This window comes from Bufo gargarizans, chromosome 1 (genome assembly GCF_014858855.1).
Source record: "Bufo gargarizans isolate SCDJY-AF-19 chromosome 1, ASM1485885v1, whole genome shotgun sequence".
In the NCBI taxonomy this organism is placed as follows: Eukaryota; Metazoa; Chordata; class Amphibia; order Anura; family Bufonidae; genus Bufo; species Bufo gargarizans.
Genome location: NC_058080.1, coordinates 661,923,274 through 661,948,897, shown reverse-complemented (window position 1 = coordinate 661,948,897; position 25,624 = coordinate 661,923,274).

Genomic DNA, 25,624 nt, shown 5'->3' with positions numbered 1-25,624 from the left:
TCTTACTGTAATTGTATATACTGTGGAAATTTGCTCTGGTAGACAGACTTGCGTATGCAGTATAGAGGCAACAACAACATATTTAACTTAAACAGTTCAGTGTTTTATTCACACATAAGGAAAGTGACAAAAAAAAGTCAGTTTCAAGGAGAAAACAGTCACCTTGAGTCTGGTTTTTGTTCACACCAGGCAGCAACACATAAGTCCTTGAGTGAAACAGAAGTCCACGTGCTTTCATCCAAACACGATAGCAGGCCTTAATCCCGGCCCAAACTCACAGAGACTGGCAAAGCTCTACTGTCAGATGGAGGATATTCAACCACCAGCTGAGACTGCTGGCTGGGTTTTGTATCCCTAACCAAAACCCGGCTTGGAACATGGTGAGAAGCCACCCATTCTGCACTTTGGCTGCTCCCAGTAAGAGCCGGCTCGGATCGGCTTTACAGCCACACTATATAACCAATAGTGTCAGTCAGCACTAGCTGCCGCTGCCACTTAAAATTACCAGCTCTTACCTCACCGAGGCCAGGAACCTCGGTGACATATATCTTCCGTCAATGATAGCCCCTTGCACTTTTCTACATATCTCCCCCCTTTGTTCAACCCTGAGGGGGTGAACACCCACCAGACTGTGTACCTGGGACAGGGAATCTGCATTTTCCTGTAACCTGCCTGCTCTATGTTCCCCGGAAAACTTAAAGTTCTGTAGAGACAAAAAACACCTGGTGACCTGAGCATTCCTCTCTTTGGCTTGGCTCATCCACTTGAGAGGGGAGTGGTCAGTTATCAGACAGAACTTTCTCCCCAACAGATAATAGCGGAGAGACTCGAGTGCCCACTTGATGGCCAGGCACTCTCCACTATACTGTACCTAGTCTCGGCTGGGATAACTTTGCGGCTCAGGAAAAAAATGGGATGCTCCTCCCCATTGATGTCCTGAGAGAGTACAGCTCCAAGGCAGACAACTGTCTGTACCACAACCTCCCTCTTGAAGTCAGGTGTAACAAACACCGGGAATCCACACAGGGCCGACTTCAGAGCGGAGAAAGCCTTTTCCGCCTGCTCGTTCCACTGGGCCGTCACTGACTCGCGTCCCTTCAAAAAGCCTGTCAGTGGTGCAGCGACTGTAGCAAAGTGGGGGACAAACCTCATATAGTATACCACCATTCCCAGGAATGACTTTACTTGCCGAGTAGTGACCGGTCCTGGCCAATTCCAAATAGCCTCAATTTTGTTTACCTGAGGTTTATTAATTCAGTGCCCAATTACATACCCCAGGTACTTGGTCTCTTCTAACCCTATTGTGCACTTTTTTGGGTTAGCGGTTAATCCAGCCTTTCTAAGGGAGTCCATTACAGCCTGTACTTTCGGCAGGTGACTTTTCCAGTCAGTGCTGTGGATAACGATATTGTTCAAGTACGTCGAAGTGTACCGACCATGTGGACTGAGTACAATGTCCATTAGCCTTTGAAACGTGGCGGGAGCGCCATGTTGACCAAAGGGTAATACCTTGTACTGATACAGCCCCTCTGGCGTGATGAAAGCCATTTTCTCCTTGGCAGCCTCCATCAAGGGTACCTGCCAGTACCCTTTGGTGCGGTCCAACACAGAAAAATACCAGGCTTGGCATGGGATATGCGTCAAACTTGGACACCTCATTCAGTTTGCGGAAGTCTTTACAGAAGCGCAATGTCCCATCCAGCTTGGGTATTAAAACTATCGGACTGGCCCATTCACTTTTTGACACCTAGCTCTAGCATTAGCTGCCCTTCCTCCGTGATGGCTTGTCGCCGAGCCTCAGGTACCTGGTATGGCTTTAATCGGACTTTTGCCTGAGGCTCAGTGATAATGTCATGTTAGATTATTGAAGTGCATACAGGAAGGTCCGAGAACACATCCATGTTCTGACTAACGAACTCCCTGATTTCCTGAGCCTGTTTAGAGGAGAGTCTGTCAGCAATTTTCACTGTAGCAGCCGCTTCCCTTGCTTCAGACAGAGGGACCGAATCCGCTTCCCCTAGAAACCCTGGACGTGGGCTGTCTTCCGTATAGTTTTCCCTATCTTTCCAGGGTTTGAGCAGATTCACATGGTACACCTGCTCCGGCTTTCGCCTCCCCGGCTGATGTATCTTGTAATCTAGGTATATAGTGGCTCACCCCTCCTGCTAACATAGATCGGTGCTCTCACTAAGTTGTGGTTCACCCAAACCACAATATGAAGTGAAAGTAGAAATAGAAGTATAGTGGGCACTCTATATCCGGCACTAAATAGTGGGTACTAAATATTGGGTACAACAGATTTATTTTGACAAACAATATTATCAATCTACTTCACAAATAAAAATAAAATAAAACTTGCAGAATGTTCCCAATTGTATGACAGTACAATTAATAAAAAGTCATAAGATATTCCTAAAAATATATAAAAATAAAAAATGATATAACAATATAATGCTCCTAGAGGTTAATGCTATAGATATATATATTCACATTCATAAAAGTCCCTTTAAAATCTTCCGCAATACTTTGTGCGATTGATATGATAGATATCCTGAGTTTTGGCAATGTTCTATGCACTCATACGTTCAAATTTGTAGGTCTCACTTCAATGGAGGATTATAATGGTGGCTATTCAGGGGTTAGTTACATGCAGTATAATAATTAGGTTTGACTCACTGCTTGATGTTCGTTGGTTTTTCTGACTTTCGTGGCGTCCCACTACTGGTCAGATCACTCACCCCTCTTCTTATATGCTGTGCATAAGCTGCGCTTCCATTTAGCGGTAATATTGCGATGTCCGCGAGGTTTCCTCTTGGTCTCTGTTCAGCGTCCCACGTGTAGATGGTTTGTCACGTGATCGGAGCTTCAGAGCGTTTGTCACGTGATCGGAGTTTCAACACGTCACATAACCTGAATCCAATGTGGTTGGGTTAGTTCAAATTCCGGAGGCGGTACCAACCTCCGTTTTTACAGCTTTCTAGCGATAATCTTGCTGTTTTTCCGCACAAGTTTGTTACTGGTTATAGTAATATAAGACGTCTCATTACTTTAAGGATCTCATCCACTCCCGCTATACGCGTTTCGAGGTTGCTAACCTCTTCCTCAGTAGCTCCGCTACTGTAGTAGTAGGAGCTACTGAGGAAGAGGTTAGCAACCTCGAAACGCGTATAGCGGGAGTGGATGAGATCCTTAAAGTAATTACTATAACCAGTAACAAACTTGTGCGGAAAAACAGCAAGATTATCGCTAGAAAGCTGTAAAAACGGAGGTTGGTACCGCCTCCGGAATTTGAACTAACCCAACCACATTGGATTCAGGTTATGTGACGTGTTGAAACTCCGATCACGTGACAAACGCTCTGAAGCTCCGATCACGTGACAAACCATCTACACGTGGGACGCTGAACAGAGACCAAGAGGAAACCTCGCGGACATCGCAATATTACCGCTAAATGGAAGCGCAGCTTATGCACAGCATATAAGAAGAGGGGTGAGTGATCTGACCAGTAGTGGGACGCCACGAAAGTCAGAAAAACCAACGAACATCAAGCAGTGAGTCAAACCTAATTATTATACTGCATGTAACTAACCCCTGAATAGCCACCATTATAATCCTCCATTGAAGTGAGACCTACAAATTTGAACGTATGAGTGCATAGAACATTGCCAAAACTCAGGATATCTATCATATCAATCGCACAAAGTATTGCGGAAGATTTTAAAGGGACTTTTATGAATGTGAATATATATATCTATAGCATTAACCTCTAGGAGCATTATATTGTTATATCATTTTTTATTTTTATATATTTTTAGGAATATCTTATGACTTTTTATTAATTGTACTGTCATACAATTGGGAACATTCTGCAAGTTTTATTTTATTTTTATTTGTGAAGTAGATTGATAATATTGTTTGTCAAAATAAATCTGTTGTACCCAATATTTAGTACCCACTATTTAGTGCCGGATATAGAGTGCCCACTATACTTCTATTTCTACTGTATCTTGTAATCTACCTCTCCAATTTTTCAAGTACCTTGTAGGGCCCCTGACACCTAGCTGTCTACGGTTGGTACCAGAACCAATACCCAATCACCCAGGTTAAAGTTCCAGACCCGAACCTGCCTATTAAAGACCCTACTCTGGGCTCGCTGCACTGCCTCCATATGCTCCCTAACCAGAGGTAACACTGTTTCCATCCATACTTACATCTGGGTGACATACTCAACAACACTTTTGTGCGGTGTGGGTTGTTGTTCCCACTCTTTTTTGGCCACATCCAACAGACAGCGAGGGTGTCGGCCGTATATCAGTTTGAAGGGCGAGAACCCAGTAGAGGCCTGGAGCACCTCTCGCAGTGCAAACATGAAATTGGGCAGAATAAGATCCCAGTCCCTCCCATCCTTAGACACCACGTTTTTAGCACATTTTTTAATGTTTGATTAAACCTCTCCACCAGGCCGTCCGTTTGTGGGTGATAGAGAGACGTCTGCAACTGTTTTATGTAGAGCAACTTACAGAGTTCTCGCATGACCTTGGACATAAAAGGGGTCCCGTGGTCAGTCAGAACCTCTTTAGGCAGACCCACTCAGGAAAACATCTCCATTAACTCTGAACTTTGGCTGATGTATGACGCAGTGGCACCGGGTACCAAGTGGCGTAGTCAAGGATGACCAAGATGTGTTGGTGCCCTCTAGCGGACTTCGGTACTGGGCCTTTGAGATCCATAGCGATCCGCTCGAATGGAACCTCAATAATCGGGAGAAGGGCCAGGGGACTACGGAAATATACCTGGTGGCTGGTTATCTGGCAGGTTGGGCAAGACTTATAATACACTTCCACCTCTCTGAACACACTGAGCCAGTAGAACCGCTGTAAAATCCGGTCCTGCGTTTTCTGCTGGCCCAGGTGTCCCCCAAGAACATGTTGGTGGGCTAACTCCAACACGAGCACCACCAGCTGTTCAATATGTTCACCCCATAGTTGATTTATCCGATACAACATCTCCTGTTGAACCGCAAAACGGAGAAACATAGACTCGGCCCCCGGTTGCTGCGGCTCACCCTCAACTATTACCACATTTTTCCGGGCTCAAAATTATCCCCAGAGACATTGAGGTCTGTCAGCTCAGGACCCGGCGGCAAGTCCTCCATGTCTCCCACCATGACACTTAGTGGGGTTGTCTCCCCCTCTTCCACCAAAGTGGCAGTCACCCCTACTGCTGGCCCTTCTGACTTAGGTTCCCAGGATTCTGGCCTCCCCCCTGAGCCGGGCCACTCTCCTAGGGTTACATCTGTCTCCTGGGTATTGGTGACTTTCTTATCCGGCCATAGTACAGGGAAACCGGGGTGTTTCTCCCAATTATTAACTCATATGGTAACTTTGTGGTGTATACCTGCCAGACACTGTTGACAGCGAGACCAGGTTGGTGGGATAGCCCTTTAAGTCCCCACAAATGCAGACAACACTGACTTTTCAGCCAGTATACTTGGCAGGCCACACCAGGCTCCCTGAATCCAGCAGTGCCACCGCTAGAGTGTCCCCCACGCCCACCTGGCACAGGTGACTATTGTCTACAGTCTCAGAGTTACCTGTGGTGCACAGCTTCCTGGCATACAATGAGTAGCGATAGCCATAGTTGGTACCCATGGGTTCAGCCCGATGGGGACAGTCAGCTTATATGTCCAGGCTCTTGACACCGCTAGAAGAGCACCGGGGCAGGGTCAGCAGGGGGTACGTCCTGGGCGGGTTTGGTTGGCACGAGCTGCTGGGTTTGGAGTGGAGATTTCCGAGGTTTGGCTGGCCCCCTCCCAAAAGAACCCCCCTGCATATTTCTGGTGGCCTCCATCAGGAAGACCATCTACAAGGCATTATCTGGAGACACCTGGCCGATTCAGTGCTGTAGAGGGTACGGCAAAGCCCTCTAAAACTATTGCACAGATCCCTGTCATTGTATCCCTCAGTATACATTTTTTTAAATCATACTTACCTCATCCATTTGTTCACACAGAGCTGGCAGCCACCATCTTGATTAAAAATCCAGTGCGAAATCTTGCGTGGCCTGTGATGACATCACCACGTCAGCTGGCGTGGTGACACCATACATAACCACACAAAGGTTTTCGCATGGGATCTTCAATCAAGATGGCCAGCTCTTTGCGATCAAACAGATGAGGTAAGTTCTATTTATTTATTTTTTACCACATTTTCAAGTAAAATCGATTTGCTATCATGAAGCACAAGTAAATTCGGCTTCATACAAAATAACATTTTCCACCGATTCACTGATATAGCAAAAACAAGAACACAAAAAATTTGAATACTTCCCCTCGCCTTATAATCCAGTGGTTATAATCCATGTTTTGAGAAAAAAAATGGCTAAAAAAATTAGATCCATATACTTATGTCAAAAATTGTATTCATAATTATAAATTATAATGCATAATACTTTTCAATCATTCTTTATTGCTACAATGTTATGAAACATCATTGAAAACCTGTCTCTGCTGACAGTTAGCAAAGTCCCCAACACTAAATCTCAATGCTATTTGCTAGAGGCATTGTCATGCCATCACTCTACTTCAGTAACCTCTTTAACTGTATATGGGGGAAAAAAATGGCCACATTTAACCCCAAATAATTGAATAAAAAGTTATATTGTGCACCATAGTGCTCGGGTGCTCGGGGGCTCAAGCCGAACACATCGGGATGCTCGTGAAGTCAATGGGAGAACCCAACCATTAAACGATGCACCCCCTTGCTCTGAAGAGGGGAGGGTACCTGGTTCATAGGAAAAGGTTAGAGATTGATGGAAACAGCACCAAAATGGTTTGGGAACAGCATGAAGAGGATGTCTGTCTTGGACTCCCAGGTTGCTGCTGGGGACGATGTTGTCCGGGTAGTATGCCACTTTTACAGACTGACAATAATACGCACAAAACCTTGATATTAGAGGAAAAATTGTTAGGAAACATTCTTTCCTGTATATTTACTTGTATATAAAGTGCAAGTGCTGCCAAAAATTACCAGGAAGGGGAACTCCGATACAAAATGTATATCACATACAGGAGGGCCTCATTGACATTGTGCTACAATTGTTCAGGTAGTGGGACTCCTACACTCATAAAGCCTATGCACTAAGTGAAAGGGCTGCCAATAATTACAGGGAATCAGCATCAAACACAGCCTTGAAAAATTATGATTGATGGCCAGCTGGTGACCTTCAAAAACATTTGGAGCAAGCGCCTGCTGATCTGGCCATCTAAAACATTATGGACAAGGGCTTGCTGCCGCTTTGGTGAATCTGGATAACCTGGGGCCGATCGCATGTTTCCGTGACAGCGACGATCCAGTCGGATGTCTGCACTATCAACTTTTGATATTGTTTTCAGCGCCAACCACCGTGACCACGGGTAAGGGGGAATCAGTGTTCGATTCCGGAGAAGGAGCATGAGAAACGTCTATGGCTACCACATCCAAGCAAGGCACCATACGCGCAAATTACCTATTACTGTAGGTATGATTAGGTGAGGGCCTGCAGATGAGCTGACCCTGTAAAAGATTGTAGGTGAGGGCCTGCAGGTGAGCTAACTCTAAAATATGATATGCGAGGGCCTGCAGGTGATTTTACCCTCTAAAAAATTATATGCGAGGGCCTGCTGCTAAGCTGACCCCCTAAAACATTATGGTTGAGGGCCTGCTGATGAGCTGACCATTGAAATAATTTACAGTGTTCAAAGCAGGCCGGGTCACCTGAATTCTTCAGCTAGGAATAATGGAATAGGACTCCGGTTCTATTTTGCTGGTTTTCAGAACTAGGGCCATGATTAAGAGCGGCAGCCGTATTGCGCCGCTAGAGGTGAAATTCTTGGACCGGCACAAGACGAACCAAAGCGAAAGCATTTGCCAAGAATATTTTCATTAATCGAAAACGAAAGTCAGAGGTTCGAAAAAACGATCAGATACCGTCGTAGTTTCGACCATAAACCAAAGTCTTAGGTTCCGGGGGGAGAATGGTTTGAAAGCTGACAAAGTACGCTGTATGTAATAGATACATTTTTGAAGCGCACACGTTACACAGCAGATGGGGCCCTGGTTAGGTCTCTGTCAGAAGTGGACACCTTCTACGGTAAAATTACAATATATGTCACAGATAAATTTTTTAAGTGCACACATTACACTGCAGATGTGGCCCTGGTATGGTTACTGTCAGAAGCGGACACCGCCTACGGAAAAATTACAATGTATGTCACAGATAAAAATTTTAAGCGCACATGTTACATTGCAGATGTGGCCCTGGTAAGATCACTATCAGAAGCGGACCACGTCTGCGGAAAAAGTACACTGGATGTCACTGATATTTTAGGGATGCGCACACTTTACACAGGAGATTTGGTGCAGCAAATCTCACTGTCCGCAGTGAACACCGTCTATTGAAAAAGTACACTGGATGTCACTGATATTTTTTGGATGCGCACAGGTTACACTGAAGATGTGGTGCAAATAATTTAACTGTCCGCAGCGGCCTATTACACGGTATTTAGCACAGGATGCGCTAAAAATATATATTGCTGCTGTCACACACAATAGTCCTTAAAAGGACTTTTGGGTCTCTGAATTTAAAAAAAATATAAAAGTCTTCCTATTACACTCCCTACACTGTTTGTCCCTTCCTAACTCTCCCTAACACTGAGAAATTTAGCGCAGGTTGAGCTACAAACATATATTGCTGCTGTCACACACAATAGTCCTTACAAGGACTTTTGGGTCTCTGAAGCGTTTTTGTACAAAATTTATATTCAATTACACTTCCTACACTCTCCGTCCCTTCCTATGCTCAGCTCTCCCTGACTACGAATGAGCCGAACATGCGTCATCGGGTGCTATATAGCACCCAATGACGCGTTTCGGCCAGCCAATCACTGTAATGCCAGTAGCCAACGTGGCTACTGGCATTACAGTGAGGTCGGTACTTACCTGCACGTTTATAGCCAAGAAACGCGCGGGGGGAGACTCGAGCATGGCGCTCGAGAACATGTTGAACTCGGACGAGTATTGCCATGTGCCGAGCATTGAGATGCTCGAACGAAACAGGTTTTCGGCCGAGCATGCTCGATCATAATGAGTTATACAGAAAGGAGAAAAGAAAAGTGTATAAATGAAATTAGCCCAGTCCTTAAGGGATTATGGAGTCACCTGTTCTAGCTGTGTGATTAATTTTTTAAGCGCACATGTTACACTGCAGATGTGGTCCTGGTATGGTTACTGTCAGAAGCGGACACCATCTACGGAAAAAATACAATGCATGTCACAGGTACATTTTTTAAGTGCACACATTACACTGCAGTTGTGGCCCTGGTAAGATCACTGTCAGAAGCAGACAACACCTTTGGAAAAATTACATTGTATGTCACAGATACATTTTTGAAGCACACACGTTACACTGCAGATGTGGCCATGGTATGGTCACTGTTATTTTTGTACAAAATAAATATTCAATTACACTCCCTACACTCTCTGTCCCTTCCTATGCTCAGCTCTCCCTGACTATGAATGAGCCTAACATGCGTCATCGGGTGCCAGCCAATCACTGTAATGCCAGTAGGCAACATGGCATTGCCATGTGCCGAGCATTGAGATGCTCAAACCGAACAGGTGTTTGGTCAATCATGCTCGATCATCAGATTATACAGAATGGAGAAAAGAAAAGTGTAAAAATGAAATTAGCCCAGTCCTTAAAGTATAACTGTCATATATATATATATATATATATATATATAATTATTTTTTTGGAGTATTGGATAGTGGTGATTAATATCACCTTGGTGGCCCTATTTCAACTTTTCACTGTGTATTCAATTACCCCTTAATTCCACAGTTTTGTTCCCTGTACTGCCTACTTTTACCTCTGCTTAAAATAGGGTTACATAGACGGAGCACGCAGAAGCAAGGCTGCGTGCAGGCTCACATTCCTGACAGCCAGGGACTGTAAGTAAATGATTAAAGCCAGGTCCTCCCCAGCAGCTGATAACAGTGCCTGGGCTGTGTGCACTTCTCCCTGTCCCTGCGCTTGGCAGATGCTCCCTCACTCAGCAGACTTGGAGAATGCAGAGTTGGTGCAGCGCAGACCAGGGAAGGGAGATCTGCCATCTGCTCAGTGTATACATAAAAGCAACATGTGGTAAGAGGACCCCTTTGTGCGGCAGGAGATTAACCCTTTAGGGGGAGGGCTGTGGTTACTGACACTTTTGGGGGGCTATTGTTACTGGCTAATGAGGGCAGGCGGGGATTAGCCTCAGGGTGAGGGCAGTGGCGGCCATCTTAACTGAATAGTGAAATTGCAGTTTTATGCAGACTGGTTGCTAAGGGCTGAATCTTATTAAATATGGGGTAAGTCAGTCTAATAGTAACCGATTCTGGAATATCATGTTATTAGTAACTACATATATGAAAATTGAAATTAGGGTTTACGTGTGACATTTATCCTTTAAGGGATTATGGAGTCATCTTTTCTAGCTGTGTGAATAAGGCAGGCTGTCATTTTTAATGGATACCTATTCTAACTGTGTGCTTAAGGCAGACTGGAATTTGTTATGTATAACTATTCTAGCTGTGTCTTGGACGAGTATACTCGTCCTGGAGCAACGGTACTTAGCGCACCAGGACGAGTATACTCGTCCTGGTATTACACACAGCCAGGCACCCAGGGTCAATGCCAAGGAGGATCCTGTGCCCCCCCCCCCCCATATCGGCGATCGCTGCAAACCGCAGGTCAATTCAGACCTGCGGTTTGCAGCGCTTTATGTAGTTTCTGATCCCTGGCCAGTCTAATCTTTTTTTAACCACCCCTGCACCCCTGAATGCATTTATGTCGATGGGGTGCAGGGGGGCGGTTTGTGGGCGGTGCGGGCAGTTGCGGGAGGCGGGTGGTGCGGCAGGCGGGATCGCGATTCCCCGCCCGCCTCCCGCTGAATATTCATTGGTGGTCAGCACATTGCTGACACTCTGGTATAAACGGCTGACATCGCTGCGATGTCAGCCGTTTAACCGTTTCACCCTTTCCATACCGCGGTCCGTGCAGACCGCGGTATGGAAAGGGTTAAGTCAGGGAGCTCCCTCCCTCTGCCATCGGGGGGCTGCTGTGCCTTTGCAGCCCCCAGATGGATGGGGGGACAGAGGGAGCTCCCCTCCTTCCCCGTCTGCTCAGTTGTGGCAGACGGGGAAGGTTCCCATGGCAACAGTCCTGCTGTCCATGGTGCTAAAAGAATAGATCTGTTCAGTGTAAGTAAAATACAGTACAGTACAATATATATTGTACTGTACTGTATTATACAGACATCAGACCCACTGGATCTTCAAGAACCAAGTGGGTCTGGGTCCAAAAAATGTAAAAAAAAAAGTGAAAAAGATAATAAAGATAATAAAAACACATTTATCACTGAATACAAAAAAAACACAAAAAAAAACACTACACATATTAGGTATCGCTGCGTCCGTAACAACCTGATCTATAAAACGGCCATGTTATTTTCCCCGCACGGAGTACGCCATAAAAATAAAAAAATAAAAACTATCAGGAAATTGAAATTTTGCCCACCTTACTTCCCAAAAGAGTCGCATGTACGCCAAAATAGTACCAATCAAACCGTCATCTCATCCCGCAAAAATTAGCCCCTACATGAGACAATGGCCCAAAAAATAAAAAAAAACTATGGGGACACTATAACATGATTTATTTTTTGTTTCAAAAATGATATTATTGTGTAAAACTTACATAAATAAAAAAAGTATACATATTAGGTATCGCCGCGTCCGTATCGACCAGCTCTATAATAATATCACATGAGCTAACCCCTCAGATGAACACCGTAAAAAATAAAAAATTAAAACTGAGCTAAATAATAATAAAAAATAAATAAAATGTGTCACCTTATATCACAAAATGTGTAATAGCAAGCGATCAAAAAGTCATATGCACCCCAAAATAGCGCCAATCAAACAGTCATCTCATCCTGCAAAAATCATACCCTACCCAAGATTATCGCCCAAAAACTGAAAAAACTATGGCTCTTAGACTATGGAAACACTAAAACATGATTTCTTTTGTTTCAAAAATGAAATCATTCTGTAAAACTTACATAAATAAAAAAAGTATGCATATTAGGTATCGCCGCATCCGTATCGACCGGCTCTATAAAAATATCACATGACCTAACCCCTCAGGTGAGCACCGTAAAAAAATAAAAATAAAAACGGTGTAAAAAAAGCCATTTTTTGTCATCTTATGTCACAAAAAGTGTAATAGCAAGCGATCAAAAAGTCATATGCACCCAAAAATAGTAGCAATAAAACCGTCATCTCATCCCACAAAAAATGAGACCCTACTTTAGATAATCGCCCAAAAACTGAAAAAACTATGGCTTTCAGACTATGGAGACACTAAAACATATTTTTTTTTGTTTCAAAAATGAAATCATTGTGTAAAACTTACATAAATAAAAAAAATTGTATACATATTAGGTATCACCGCGTCCGTGACAACCTGCTCTATAACAATACCACATGATCTAACCTGTCAGATGAATGTTGTAAATAACAAAAAGTGTAATATAGAGCAGCCAAAAACCATATGTACCCTAAAATAGTACCAACAAAACTTCCACCCTATCCCGTAGTTTCTAAAATGGGGTCACTTTTTTGGAGTTTCTACTTTAGGGGTGCATCAGGGGGGCTTCAAATGGGACATGGTGTAAAAAAAAACTGTCTAGCAATATCTGCCTTTCCAAAACCGTATAGCATTACTTTCCTTCTGTGTCCTACCGTGTTCCCGTACAGTGGTTTATGACCACATATGGGGTGTTTCTGTAAACTACAGAATCAGGGCCGTAAATAATGAGTTTTGTTTGGCTGTTAACCCTTGCTTTGTAACTGGAAAAAAATAGTAAAATGGAAAATTTGCCCAAAAATTTAAATTCTGAAATGTCATCTCTATTTGCCAATAACTCTTGTGGAACACCTAAAGGGTTAACGACGTTTGTAAAATCTGTTTTGAATACCTTGAGGGGTGTAGTTTCTTAGATGGAGTCACTTTTATGGAGTTTCTACTCTAGGGGTGCATCAGGGGGGCTTCAAATGGGACATGGTGTAAAAAAAAAAAACTGTCTAGCAAAATCTGCCTTTCAAAAACTTATGGCATTAGTTTCCTTCTGCGCCCTGCCGTGTGCCCGTACAGTGGTTTATGACCACATATGGGGTGTTTCTGTAAACTTCAGAGCCATAAATATTGAGTCTTGTTTGGCTGTTAACCCTTGCTTTGTAACTGGAAACAAATTATTTAAATGGAAAATATGCCCAAAAAGTGAAATTTAGAAATTGTATCTGTATTTTCCATTAATTCTTGTGGAACACCTAAAGGGTTAACAAAGTTTGTAAAATCAGTTTTGAATACCTTGAGGGGTGTAGTTTCTAGAATGGTGTCATTTTTGGGTGGTTTCTATTATATAAGCCTCACAAAGTGACTTCAGACCTGAACTGGTTCCTAAAAATTGTGTTTTTGAAAAGTTCAGAACAATTTCAAGATTTGCTTCCAAACTTCTAAGCCTTGTAACATCCCCAACATATAAAATATCATTCCCAAAATGATGCAAACATGAAGTAGACATATGGGGAATGTAAAGTCATCAATATGTTTTGAGGTATTACTATGTATTATAGAAGTAGAGAAATTGAAACTTGGAAATTTGCAATTTTTTACACATTTTTGGTAAATTTGGTATTTTTTTATAAATAAAAATTTATTTATTTTACTTCATTTTACCAGTGTCATGAAGTACAATATGTGCCGAAAAAACAATCTCAGAATGGCCTGGATAAATTAAAGCGTTTTAAAGGTATCACCACATAAAGTGACACCGGTCAGATTTGCAAAAAATTGCCTGGTCCTTAAGTTGAAAATGAGCCGGGTCCTTAAGGTGTTAAGGCAGGTTGCCATTTTTTATGTGCATTTACACTGGGTGTCAGGGCCGGCTCCAGGTTCATGTGGGCCCTTGGGCAATAAAGTTTTAGTGGGCCCCCTTGTGGCATTTTGCACAGCGCTTATAGCAATGAAACTGCATGTATTGTATAGACTAAATACCTTACACAGAGCATGCTACAGAGCGGATATATGTGAATCAGTCCTTATGTGCCTACTTTTATTTCCTACCCAGTGTTTCAGTCCCTTAGGTCTACTCACAGTAGATATGCCAAGATATGCCCCCTTTACAGAAGATATCCCAAAATATGTGCCCCCTCACAGTTGATATGCCAATATATGTGCCCCCTCACAGTAGATATGCTAAGATATGTGTCCCCTCATAGTAGATATGCCAAGATATGTGCCCCCTCACAGTGCATATGCCAACATATGTACCACCTCACAGTAGATATCCCAAAATATGTGCCCCCTCACAGTAGATATGCCAATATATGTGCCCCCTCACTGTACATATGCCAAGATATGTGCCCCCTTCACAGTAGATATCCCAACATATGTGTCCCCTCACAGTTGATATGCCAAGACATGTGCCCCCTCACAGTAGATATGACAAGATATGTCTCCCCTCACAGTAGATATGACAAGATATGGCACAGTGCATATGCTAATATATGTATGCCCTTCACAGTAGATATCCCAAAATATGTTCCCCCTCACAGTTGATATGCCAAGATGTGTGCTCCCTTCACAGTAGCTATTCCAAGATATGTGCCCAGTGAACCCTTCATAGGAAGTGAAAAAAAATACTCCTCGCCTCAGTCACCTGGCTTCTCCGATGGTCTGAGCTCCCCATCACGGCAGCAGGATATTTTGACACATCACGCTGCAGTGTAGGAGGAGCAGAGGCTGATTCCCAGCCTGCCCAACAATTCTTCCTACACAGATCAGCAGGACGATGTGTGAGGACATTGTGCTGTTGCTGCTATGGAGTGCTGGCGGCTCAATAATGGATCGGGGAGCAAATAGTTTCTCTTGCACCCCCCCAATGGTACCCCCTCACAGTAGTATTGCCCTCATTGTACAACCTTAACAGTAGTTTTGTACAGAAGTGTGCCCCCTCACAGTAGTTATGCCCACATTGTGCCCTCTCACAGTAGTTATGCCCTCTCTGTGCCTTTTCACAGTTATACTGCACTATCTGTGCCCCCTTCACAGTAATTATGCCCATTGTACCCCCTTCACAGTAATAATCCCCATTGTGACCCCTTCATAGTAATAATCCCTATTGTGCCTCCTTCACAGTAATAATGTCCACTGTGCCCCTTCATTGTAGTAATGCCCTCTGGCTTTGTGCCCCCTCCATAGTAGAAATGCCCAATGTGCCCCCTTCACATTAGTAATGCCCTCTGTGCCCCCCTCCAGAGTAGAACTTTGCTCTGTGCTCCCGTCATAGTAATAAACAACTCTCTGCCCTCTCCATAGTAATAAAGACTTTGTGCCCCCTCCATAGTAATAAAGTCACCTGTGCCCCCTCCATAGTAATAAAGTCCTCTGTGCCCCTCCATAGTAATAAATACCTGTGTGCCCCCTCCATAGTAATAAAGTCATCTGTGCCCCCTCTGTATTAAAAGCAAAAAAAAAAACGAAGTAACTACTCACCTTGTCCCATTCATGAAGTCCCCTCTTCCCTGAAGGCACAGATCACTCTGCAGCACTGTGTGGGCGGAGCCTATACAGATTACCGGGCTGCAGGGTCCACCCACACAGGTCAGCAGCGCGATCCGTGCCTGCAGGCTGAATGGTGGAGCAAGGAGAAGTCTTCCTGCTTCACCATTCATAGCGCCGCCGGCCTGAAGGAAGGGAAGAGCATGGGGAACTGAGCGGTGAGTGATAGGACCCAGCTCCCTGTGCTCCAGCAATGAGCACCTCCATCTGTATTGATGGAAGCGTTCATTGCTTCTGGCCTCTGGCAGCTGTGCTGTGGGCCCTGGAACTTGCCCGGGTATGCTGGGTGCTGACGCCGGCCTTGCTGGGTGTAAAGGGAATCACTACATAGGTACAATGAAAAATATATAATCATATAACAGTAAGGTACATAAACATCACTTTAAAATATGAAAAAAATAGACAGCTAGACACCAGACATAATCTCATGGATTCTTGAAAGTAAATTTCAGTAGCCAAGGATGTATGAGATAAATTCTTGCTACTAACAGCATTATCTCAGACTGTATAGCACCTAGAGATATGAGCCAAGTCTTGTTAAGCTTTAAAACAAGACCAAGATCAGGATGCTAGCCCCCATACTGACCGAGATATAACTCCTAATGAAACCCCTTCACTTCAAATAAATAGTGTAGTTAATGCCTTATTTTTTAATAATGAATTGTGTGCCAAATCTGGTCTCATATCTATCCGTATTTGGTAATTCAACTTTCAAACAAAGTGAAAAACAGTCAAGTGAATGGGAGCAACCCTGAAATAAGCAGGCATGGCCACCACACAAAATATGGGGCTGTGTGTTTTGGTGCCTGGTTTCAAAGCTCAACAACTCCTGAAAGCAGGGTGGGAGTAATAAGAGTTAACCCCGCTGATCTTATATGGATAACATCCTCTGAATAGGTGATCAATATTGAACTCCTGTAAAACCCCTTTAACTCTTTCCCAAGCATGCAATTTAGGGGAAATATGGAAAAGTTCTGGAATTATGAGGGTCACCGTGGGTTTTTTTTTGTTTGTTTTTACAATCCCCAGTGTAAAATTTTCTCAAATTACAAAAACTGTAAAAAAAATTAATAAAAAAACCTTGGCCTCAATCAATGTTCAGAAACTAGCGTCACCTCTCAAATTATCGGTCAAGTGCCAAGAACATTCTTTGATTCTTTTCACTCTTCAATCATTTAATAAACTGGGTGAAAATCAATTGTGTTTAATGTAATATTCCTTTATAGGATATATTCATGTAGTGCAGTCTCGCAGCTGTCAAACTTGGTCGAAGCTGTAGATGTCAATCATTTATGTTATTATCAACTATAATGAGCTCCCTCAGGTGGCTTTAAGGAGTATAACACAAGTCTGGTTCTATAAATATGCATGCTGAATAGACCTTCAGATCTTTTTTATTTTTTATAAAATATCTGTATACTCAGTTTGAATTAGTTTTATATATATATATATATATATATATATATATATATATATATAAAATATTCTGCCCAAATGTAGTATGTAACTGTGACACCTTTTCAATTTTCTGTTTGAAACATTCTATGACCTTGTTGAAATGATTCACTACCTTCACGAAATGTATGCAGGCAGTGCTGTAATCAATGCAAACTCAAGAATCACCACCTGCATTCATAATCATATGATGCTAAGAAAGTGCCTACACTCCCATGTAATTATTCCAGACTTACAGCTTTCCTACATGTTAATACAATTACTGCTCGCATCATTAAGTCTGCATGCACACAAACGTTTGTTTCCGTGTCCGTTCCATTTTTTTGCTGATAGGATGTGGACGCATATATTTTTTTTGTATAATTGTCTTTTTTATTGAAAAAAGGTACAATAATAAAAGTATACATGTACAATTTCTCATGTGATCATTAGACAATCAGACATTCCAACCCATTTATTTTAACGGGTCCGCAAAAAATGCGTCCGCAACAGTATGTCCATTCCGTAGCCCCGCAAAAAAAATAGAACATGTCCTATTCTTGCCCAATTTTTTTCTGTGTAATTACTGTATACTGTATATGCCATATGGAAAAATGGAATGGAACCGGAAACACTAATGAAACAAAAAACGGATCCGTTAAAAACACTGAAAAAGCCATACCGTCGTGTGAACAAGCCCTTAAGAAGATATTTATAAGGCTGATTGCATACACAGTGTTTATCTTCACAGCATTCATAAATTACTTTAACCCTTTAAGGACAGAGCCAATTTTCACCTTAAGGACCGAGCCAAATATTGCAAATGTGACATTTGTCACTTTATGCGACATTAACTATATTTTGCAAAATACTGAGATTGGGCTACCATCTGTCTGACAGATTCTTTAAAATGTAAAAAAAAAAAATTCTGTTGTATTTAACCCCTTCTACCCTGGGTCAGTTTTCGTCCTCCTGCCCAGGACATTAACTTTATGTGGTAATATACTGTAACTTTGGAACACTTTTACTTATTCAACCCATTCTGAGACAGTTTTCTTGGGACACATTGTACTTCATGACAGTCATAAATTTGAATCAATATATTTCACCTTTATTCATGAAAAAATTGTAAATTTACAAAAAATGTGGAAACATTGTTTCTCTGCTTTTAAAACAGAAATGGATACCTTATAAATTTTATATATATATATATATATATATATATATATATATATATATATTACTTAACATTCCCCATATGTTTACTTTATGTTGGCATCATCATTTTGCAAATGTCATTTTATTTTTTAGGATGTTAGAAGGCTTAGAATTTTAGAAGCAATTCTTAAAATTTTTAAGAAAATTTTCAAAACCCACTTTTTCAGGGCTAGTTCAGTTCTGAAGTCACTTTGTGGGGGCTTACATAGTAGAAACCACCCATAAATGACACCATATTAGAAACTACACCCCTCAAGTTATTCAAAACCGATTTTATAAACTTTGTTAACCTTTTAGGTGTCCCACAAGAGTTAAATGTATATTGACAATAAACTTCAAAATTTCACTTTTTTTTTGCAGATTTTTCATTTTAATCAAGTTTCTCCTGTAACACATCAAGGGTTAACAGTCAAACAAAGCTCAATATCTATTACCCTGATTCAGCAGTTTACAGAAACACCCCACATGTGGTGGTAAACTCTTGTAAGGCCACACCGCAGGGTGCATGTTACAGCGCTGTGAGCCGCTGTTCCCCTGCTTACCACCGCGGTCCCGGGCGCTGTGTTCAGCAGTGATGTGTGGCAGGCACTTCCCATTCACCACTGCAGTCCTGGGCTCTGTCTGTGTGGGTGCTGTTGTTCTGGTATCTGCTCCACAGTTTGCTCTCACCCCTGACCACAGCATGCTTGCTGTTTGTTTCCTGCAGCACTTCCTTAAGGGCCAGCGCGCGCGTCACTTCCTGGGCTTTATTGGTTAGGTCATGTGACCTCGCTGACCTATCCTAGCCCTCCTGCACATATATAAGTGGCTCAACCCCCTTCCCAGATACCTCAGTGTCAAGGTCCTTGTGTCCTGCTAAGGTTCCTGGCTTCGGGTTGTGTTCTTGTGTTCCTGACTCATATCTGTATTCCTGGACTCTGCTACTTGTTATATCCCTACCTGCTTGCCTTGACTCTCTTTTTGCCAACCCAGATTGCCTGACCTGTATCTGTGCCGCCTGCCCTGACCTTTTGCCTGTCTGACTATGTATTCTGCCTCATCCTTTGGTCCTGCACCTCTGATACCTTTCTCAGGTACTTCCTGTCCCGCCTGGACCAGCTGCCTCGTGTGCCTATCCTCTTCAAGAGGTTGCAACCTGGTGTTCCCCTCGGGATAGTCTATCCCCACCATCAGGGGTACTGAGAAGATCCAGGGATTTACTTAGACAATGCCCTTAGAGGAGGTAGGACATATGGCATAGTGGGTTCACACCCGCTGGTTCGTGACAGTGCAAAAGGAGCGCCGTATGGTTTTTGAAAGGCAGATTTTGCTGGACTGGTTTTTAGACACCATGTCCTATTTGAAGACCCCCTGATGGAAATTAAGGGATAAGGTGACAGTTTTATTGGTATTATTTTGGGATACATACAATTTTTTATCGTTCTATATTACGTTTTTTTGTCAGGCAAGGTAACCAAAAAAAGGCTGTTCTGGCACAGTTTTCATTTTTGTTTTTTGCAGTGTTCATCTGACAGGTTAGATCATGTCCTATTTTTATACAGCAGGTTGTTAAAGACGTGATGTCTACTTTGTTTTTGTTTTTTTCAGTTTTACATAATAATGCATTTTTGAAAAAAAAATTGTGTCTCCATTTTCTGAGCACCATATTTTTTTATTTATTGCTGATTGTCTTGTGCAAGTGCATGTTTTTTGCAGGAAGAGTTGATGTTTTTATTGGTACAATTTTTGGGTACATATGACTTTTTGATCATTCATTATTACTAGAGATGAGCGAATCGAAACTGCCAAATTTCAGGAAAAATGTAATAATGAACGAATGCGAATTTCTTTGCGCTTCATGGCACAAATCACAATTTTTCCTAACATTGCGGCTACAATGGCAGCTAAAATGGTGGCTACACGTGTGCCATCATTTCTTTGCGAAAAAGACAGTACCAGCCCTACACACACATGTAGAACAGAAGGTGGGCCAGTCCTTGAGCCTGTTTGTGTCTGCTAAAGTGCACGGCAGTGCCAACGTGTGGAGCTATAACTACGGTCAGGGACAATACATGTCCTTTACGGCCCACTGGGTGAATGTGGTTCCTGCACAGCCACATCAGCAACTTGGCCAGGTCACACTGCTTCCGTCTCCACGTTGTCATGCTGTTGGTCCTGCAACAATGTCCGTCTCTGCCTCCTCATCCTCCACCATGTCCTCAGCCTCCACTGCAGGGACAAGTCACAGTGCCCCTCCAGCATACCACATGTGCAGGGCATGGCGGTGTCAAGCTTTATTGCACCTGGTTTGCCTTGGCGAACGGAGTCACTCAGTTGAGGAACTGCTCCATGTGATGCATCAATAAATTGAATCCTGGCTTTCTCCGCGACAACTAAAAATCAAAACCATTCTGACCTACAATGGGAAGAACATGGTGTCAGTGCTGTGTCAAGAAAGGCTGAGCCATGCGCCCTGCATGGCACACGATCTGGTTGTCAAGCGGTTCCTGAAGTCTTCCACCAATCTGCAAGACATCCTAAAAATGGCCAGTAAACTTTGCATGCTTTTCAGCCACTCGTGCACCACAAAACACACCCTCCTTGAGCTGCAGCGGCAGAATGGCATCCCCCAACATAGGCTGATAAGCGACGTTTCCACCCGTTGGAATTCCACCTTCCATATGTTGGACCAACTATACGAACAGAAAAAGGCCATCAACAATTTCTTGATGATGCAAGCAGATAGGAGTACTCCACTGTGTAACTTCGATGTCAGCCAGTGGCACCTCATGCGTGACACCTGCCATTTTCTCAGGCCCCTTGAGGAGGCCACGTTATTTGTCAGTCACCAGGACAACGGAATGAACAGTGTCATTCCATTGCTTCATGTCCTGGAACAGATGCTGGTAACAATGGCTGGTCAGGGGACAGAGGACGTGGCACCTTGATCTCATGGCCACATGAGCCCTGGAAGAGGAGGAGGAGGATATTGGAGCACAGGCAATGTGTAGCCAAATAGGTGGTTTTACTACTCAGCTGACAATACAGGAGGAGCAGGAGCAGCCAAAGGAGCTACAAGACGAGACAGAGGACCCGTACACACTGTGGCAGTATGCAGTGGAGATGAAGTCCCGCCAAGTCACTTGCAAAAATAGCACGATGCATGCTCACTTGCTTGCGCAGTGAGAGGTATAACTTCTGGCTAGCCACCTTGTTGGACCCTCGCTACCGGTCCAGAATGGGGGCCTTTTTTACAACTACCGAGAGGGAGGACAAACTGAACTACTACAGAGACATCCTATGTAGTCAGTTGGCCGCTGCCTATCTGCGCCATCATCCATCCTCTTGCAGGTCTGAACAGGGGAGCCCTCTGTGCTCATGTTCCATTGCTGGGGAGGAGTGGGCTGGCAGGAGCAGTATCAGCTCCATCAGCAGCAGCCTGAGTCTACAGTCGCTGATAAGTAGCTTTCTTCATCCACATAGTGAAGACCCTACTCGCCAGCAGCAGCAGCTAGACGTAAAGCAGAACCTGAACCAGCAGGTGGTGGCATATTTGGACAGCACCCTGCCACCCCACATTGAAGATCTGCTGGACTACTGGGTAGCCAAACTGGATATGTGGCCGCAACTGGCAGAGTTTGCCCTGGAAAAGCTGTCCTGTCCCACCAGTAGTGTGGCATCAGGGTGGGTGTTTAGTGTGGCGGGGGCCATAGTTACCCCAAGGAGAACTCGCCTGTCCACCCAAAATGTGGAGAGACTGACCTTTGCCAAGATGAATCAAGCATGGATTAGCCAGGATTTCCAACCACCAATTCCTGATAAATCAGACTAGATAATCCATGATGCCACACCAACACTTTGATACAAGAGACCGGTTTCTTCTGACTACCTTCCTCAGCTACTACTTTGATGCTGCAACTTGCCTGTTGCCACACATCTGATGCCAAGTGGTTGTTATTTCACCCACCTTCGTCAGTGGCTACTGGTATTGCCACCCATTGCCCCACACTGTTATTGGGTCATTTTGTGGTCTCCTGATGCAGCTGCTGCTGCCATCTCCGAACTATGTCACCTAGCCACTCTGTAGTCTCCGGATGATTCTGCCATATCCACACTATGTCACCTTGCCACTCTGTGGCCTCCTGATGCTGCCACCACCTCAAAACTATGACACCTTGCCACTCTGTTGTCTCTGGATGCTGCTGCCATCTCCACACTATGTCAACTTGCCACTCTATGGTGTCCGGATGCTGCCGCTATAGCCACACTATGTCACCTCGCCACTCTGTGGTCTCCTCATGCTGCTGCCATCCTCACACTATGTCACCTTGCCACTTTATGGTCTCCGGATTCTGCCGCCATATCCACACTATGTAACCTTGCCACTCTGTCACCTTCTAATGCTGCCACCACTTCAAAACTATGTCACCTTGCCTCTCTGTGGTCTCCTCATTCTGCTGCCATCTCCACACTATGTCACCTTGCCACTCTGTGGCATACTCATGCTTCTGCCCCCTCCAGACTCGGTCATTGTGCCATTCTGTGGCCTACTCATGCTGCTGCCACCTCCAGACTCTGTTGTTGTGCCACTCTGTGGCCTACTCATGCTGCTGCCACTGCCAGACTTGGTCATTGTGCAACTCTGTGTCCTCCTCATACTGCTGCCAACTCCAGACTCTGTCATTGAGCCACTCGGTGGCCTCCTCATGCTGCTGCCAACTCTAGTCTCAGTTGTTGTGCAACTTGGTGGCTTTCTACTGTTGCCCCCACCTCCAGACTCGGTCATTGTGCCACTCTGTGGCCTCTTCATACTGCTGACAACTCCAAACTCAATCATTGAGCTACTTAGTGGCCTCCTCATACTGCTGCCATCTCCAGACTCTGTCATTGTGCCATTTGGTGGCTTTCTCTTGATGCCACCACCTCCAGACTAGGTCATTGTGCCACTCAATGGCCTCCTTATACTGCTGCCAACTCCAGACTCTGTTATTGTGCCACTCAGTGGCCTCCTTATACTGCTGCCAATTCAAGACTCTGTTTTGGTGCCACTCGGTAGCCTCCTCATTCTGCTCCCAACTCCAGACCCTGTCATTGGGCCACTCTGTGGTCTCTTCATGCTGCTTCCACCTCACTACTATGTCATAGGTCCAGTCTGTGGACTTCTCATGCTGTTCCACCCCTCTCCACTTCATTACTGGTCCACTATTTTGGCTTTTTGCCTGGCTGACATCATCATTTATTTGATATTTATTCTGATCTGTCAGAAGGAAGGAAAAATGAGACGCACAACAGATCCTGTCTGTGTAGCAGCTTCAAGGCCTGTATGGTCCCATTAGAACTGGCCTATGATTTGGTAGCCAAAAATAGGAGAGGGTACAAAACACAGAAGATATTCAAATATTTCATTAGCTTATCATCTCTGATTTAGAGCCACTCTTTTTATTTATTTTTTACATTAGCAATACTGATGGATTATTGAGCAAATGCTAACCAAGTGAAGGCAGATGCTCCACAGATAGGATCCGTTTTTCGTGGGTTAGTGTTCTGACGGATCAGAGGAAGGGCAAATTAATCAGTGACGTCAACACAAACTTACTGCTGACACCCTCTCCACTCTGTCAGGGGGACTCTACTTGTATAAGCATTTAATAGAACAGGTTCTGTAGACATCTATGTGGAATCAGCTGATGACTGTGTAAAAGGAGTACACTTCTTCTTTACAATACCATCGACCTGTAAGGCTGAGTTAATACTTGAGTTATTTGGTTGGTTTTGGCCCCGTGGCTGCCCAAATAAGTGAAGTGTGCAGTGATTCTAATAGCTATGTCTGTCATCTGCATGTCATACTGAATTATTTCACTACCAAAGCAGATTCCCTATGCGTGTTACTGCAAGGCACAGTGTTCTAAACCCATATAAAGGCTCTATGCAGCCCGGAAATAGCTGTTTTTTAATGTGATTCGTCGCAAATTAATTCGTATTGAAGCAAATTTTTCTGGAAAATTATTACACTGGGGCAATGGGACTGAAAAATAGTTTTTTTTTTTGCACTGTTTTTTTATTTATTTATTTATTGTTACAGCATTCACCTTTGGGGGTATGTCATATGATATTTTTATAGAAAAGGTGGTCACGTATGTGGCGATTCCTAATATGTCGACTTTTTTTTAATGTATTTAACTTTAACATAATAGCTTTTTTGAAAAAAATATCATATTTTAGTTTCTCCATAGTCTGAGAGTCATATTTATTTTTATTCTTTGGGATTGTCGCAGGTAGGGTCTCATTTTTAGCGGGATGAGGAGACAGTTTCATTGCTACTACTTTGGGGGGCATACACCTTTTTGATTGCTTGGTGTTTCACTTTTTGTTATGTTATGCTTTCTTGCCACAGTTTTTATATATATATTTTTTTTTACGGTGTTCATCTGACGTTAGTTCATGTGATATTCTCATAGCTGGTTGTTACGTGGCAACACCTCACCTTTTTTTAGTGTCTCCATATTCTGAGAGCTATAGTTTTTATTTTTTTGGGGGGTGATTGTCTTTTGTAGGGGCAGAAGCCTTTTTGATCGCTTAGTGTTGCACTTTTTGTGATGTAAGGTGACAAAAGTGACTTTTTTGGCACAGTTTAATTTTTTTTTACGGTGTTTAAATGACGGGGTATATTATGTGATATATTTATAGAGCCAGTCGTTACAGAGGTGACAATACCTATAAAATATGTTTGTTTGTTTTTTCTATTTTTTTATAAAAAAAATCTGGGGAAAAGGGCATACTTTATATCAGTCACCTCTTCAATACATTACAATACATCTTTATTGTAATGCATTGCCTGTTACACTGAGTAATACACTAACAGGTTGCCTAGGAGACCCAGCCTACTCTGGACCTGGTAGGCTTTCATAGAAGGCAGGTCCCGATGCATCTGCAAGGCATTGGGCTGCCTTCTCGCCCATCAGGTTCCCGTCGCCTCAGTGTGGGGACCCAATGGGATCTCTCACTGACCCCAAACCCTTTCTATGCCGCGGTCAGTGCTGATCTGCCGGCATTGGCTTTTTACAGTGATGCCGGTGGATACAGCAGGTACCTGGCTATTACTGGCTTCTGCAGTAATTGGGCGCGTATGCTCCGGTGCCTGCCAAATCAGCATGACACAAAAGTATGCCAAATTGTGACAAGTCACCTGCTACTATGACGTACTATTATGTCACGTGTCAGGAAGGGGTTAACCTAACATTCAATGGAGGATGGATGTCATCATATTGACATTCCTTTGCCCAAATTGCGT